Raw genomic sequence first — 3,175 nt, 5'->3', positions numbered from 1 at the left:
AAGGTGCTCAGGTAATCACAAATATGACAAAACATGAACATGTGCATAAATGCAAAGATAACTTGGACCACCAAGAGAACATACAGATGACTCAACAGTATTGGAAAAACATGATAGAAAAAAATCAATAGAAAAAATCAATTAGAAAATTTTTTTTTACAAAAAAATATTGTACACAAAATATGTTATTAAAAAGCTCCAAAAAATTTAAAAAGTTGAATACTCTTATAACTCCAGATGTGTACAAATGTCCAAACAAGGAAATGGCCTAACCAGGAGATCAGCCAGAATTCAAAGCGAACATCTGTGACATATAATATCACTCTCCTGTGTGCTACCTGGGTATATAGGAGACTTCTAAGTAGTACTTACAACATCGGATCTTCCCTGAAGGTCTCCCATTCAAGTACTAGTCAGGCCCAACACTGCTTGGCTTCCTAGTTCAGCTGAGATTGGGCAAGACCAGTGTGGTATGGTTGTAACAAAATACAACATCTCCCCCAGGGCTACACAGTGATAGACAAGAGGATATTATATTTTTGTATCCGTCCCTATAGGATAAGGTTGCTAAAGAATGTCTGTTCTGCTTGAAATGACGAGCGACCGGCTGGTCCACTTCTTTTCCCGACAAAGCTTGTCGAATGGCTGTACGATGTTGAGCCATTCTTTCTTTGAATAGCCTGGTTGTTTTCCCAATATACACCAGACTACATGGACATTTGATCATATATACCACGTATCTACTCGTGTAAGTCAAAATATGTCTGATGGGGAACCGTTTGCCAGAATGAGGATGTGTGATGTAATTCCCGGGATCCATATAACTGCAGGTAGTACATCCTGTACATTTATAACAGACTGGTTTTTTAGTTAAAAAGTGGGTATCCTAGGAAGGAAGTGATTGAGAATCGTCATTGTGCACCAACCAGTCCTTAAGGTTCTTAGCCCTCCTATTGCACATCATGACAGATGAATCATTCAAAGATTTGATGTTGGTATCCGTGTTAATAATCGGCCATAGATCTTTAGTAGTGGTATTGATGTAGCGACTCATAGTGTTGAGTATTACAAAAAAACATAATTTTTTTATTATCATTTGTTTTATTTTTCTGAGTACAGATCTGTTCTTGAGTCATATTCATCACTTTAGTTTTTGAACCTTCCAATTCTTTTGCAGTGTATCCCCTGTTGATAAATTTTTGTATCAGCTGATCAATTTCAAATTCAGCTACATTCTTATCTGTGGTGATTCTTCTGATGCGTAGAAACTGCGAAAATGGTAATCCCTTCTTCAGAGAGACCAGATGGTGGCTCTGGGCATGTAACAGAGTGTTGCAATCAGTAGGTTTATGGTAGACTCTGGTGTCAAATCTGTCTCCTTTCCACTCAATTAATACATCCAGAAAATGCACAGAGATAGAACTGCATTCAAAAGTGAATTTAATAAAGTCGTGCATAGAATTGATCTGTGTCATGCCTGACACAAATTCCTCCTGTGATCCTGACCATAAGACAAATATGTCATCTATGTACATAATGAAAAATTTGACATGTTGAAAAAAAGACTTGTCAAAAAATAAATAGTTCTCCACATTAAACATGTAGATGTTAGCAAAGGAGGGGGCCACGTGTGACCCCATTGCACATCCACGTAATTGAAGAAAAAACTGGTTATCAAACATGAAAAAGTTCCTGGTCAATGTTTTTTCTAAGAGGTTCAAGAAAAATGGAATGTGAGGACCGGAATAATCACTGTTATTTTCAAGAAAATATTTGACACTCTGCAACCCCTGTTGATGTGGGATGCTGGTGTATAGTGATACGCATCGTGCGCATGTGCGAGACCCGGATAGCGACGGGCAAGCCGTCACTATGGGTCCTGCTACAAAGGGGGCGTGCTGTCATTGGTGATTGTCGGCACGCCCCCTTTGGTGGGCGTGCCAGGGGCGTGGCTGGCCAGACGGAGGCGTTCCCATGAGAACGCCTACCGTCTGGGGCCGGCCCCACTGACATCACTGACTAGTGATGTCAGTGGGAGTGCTTGGGCTTGCGGCAGATGAGACCCTACCACAAGGGTCTCATCGCAAGCCCGATGGTCACGATGGTCTTGACCATTGCGACCATCTTTTTGGCCGCTTGCTATAGCTGTGGGTGGTCACCCACAGCTATGCGAGCGGCCGGGAGGCCGCTCTAAAATTCAGAGGGATGGCCCTGATTCAGAGCGAGCGCTCTGTCAGAGCGTCCGGCTCTAAATCAGGGCCTCTAAGTGGACACTGGAACATTATAAGGTGCATCAACGGCTGTCTGAAAGAATAAATCTGAAAATTTATTAGGGGTAAAATATTACTTAGATTAACAAATTCAAACTGCCAAATAAAATATTTTGTACTGTAACGTGTAACACCCTCTGAAGAGAATTGTGGGATTTGTAGTGGAGTGTATGTCCTGAATGTGTGAAACCGTCCTAACTTGTTATTTTAAGGAGTGGGAAGCAGGGGTTTAACTACAGTAAGTGCAAGGGATGCCATTAATATGAGGACCAAATCACATCTGGTGCTCGCCCCTCCCCATACCTATTTAACTAACATCACCAGACCCTGCTGGGACTCTGGAAGAGTCTGACTGTTTGGGGTTGCTACAATGCTGTTTTCAACATAGCTATCCCCTCTCCAGAGACCAGCCACCCTATTAAAAAACATCACAAATCAGATTTGCACTCACCTCAGATGTGCAGCCAGCATGTGAGGATGATGTTGTTGCATGAGATCCAGACATGTACTTATTTATTTATATTCATCCCTCTAATCATGACCTACTGCAATCCTCCTCTCTAATTGCTCACCTTTCATTTTAATATAATTTTCCTTTTTACGTTTATTACATCAATTGCCAAACTTCCAACTTGTAATTGCTAGCTCAAGACAAGTCTTTAGAATCTTAAGGTGCATATCCACTTGTAGATCTTGGAACGACAGTATGATTACAACATTACCATCGTACAGTTGTTCCTCATCCCCTGTAGTGTCTACACTGAACGATATGTCATTCAGTGCAGGCACCATTCATCATTCCTGAACATGGTCAATCTGTCGTTATAGGCAGATTGACCGTCATGTTCATGCGATGATTGATGTCGGAAATGACAATCGCTGGTCGTTTCCGACATTATACTGGC

The 3,175-nt window shown here is 41.4% G+C and overlaps 1 pseudogene; it reads right to left on the bottom strand.

The window, feature by feature from the left end:
• Positions 1 to 365: 365 nt before the first annotated feature.
• Positions 366 to 484, bottom strand: LOC148508810 (5S ribosomal RNA; annotated as a pseudogene).
• Between the last annotated feature and the right edge of the window lie 2,691 nt (positions 485 to 3,175).

Source organism: Taudactylus pleione, unplaced genomic scaffold (genome assembly GCF_031769625.1).
Source record: "Taudactylus pleione unplaced genomic scaffold, aTauple2 ptg000342l, whole genome shotgun sequence".
NCBI lineage: Eukaryota > Metazoa > Chordata > Amphibia > Anura > Myobatrachidae > Taudactylus > Taudactylus pleione.
Note: the sequence above shows the minus strand (reverse complement) of the source record. Positions and strands in the feature narration are given on the sequence as shown.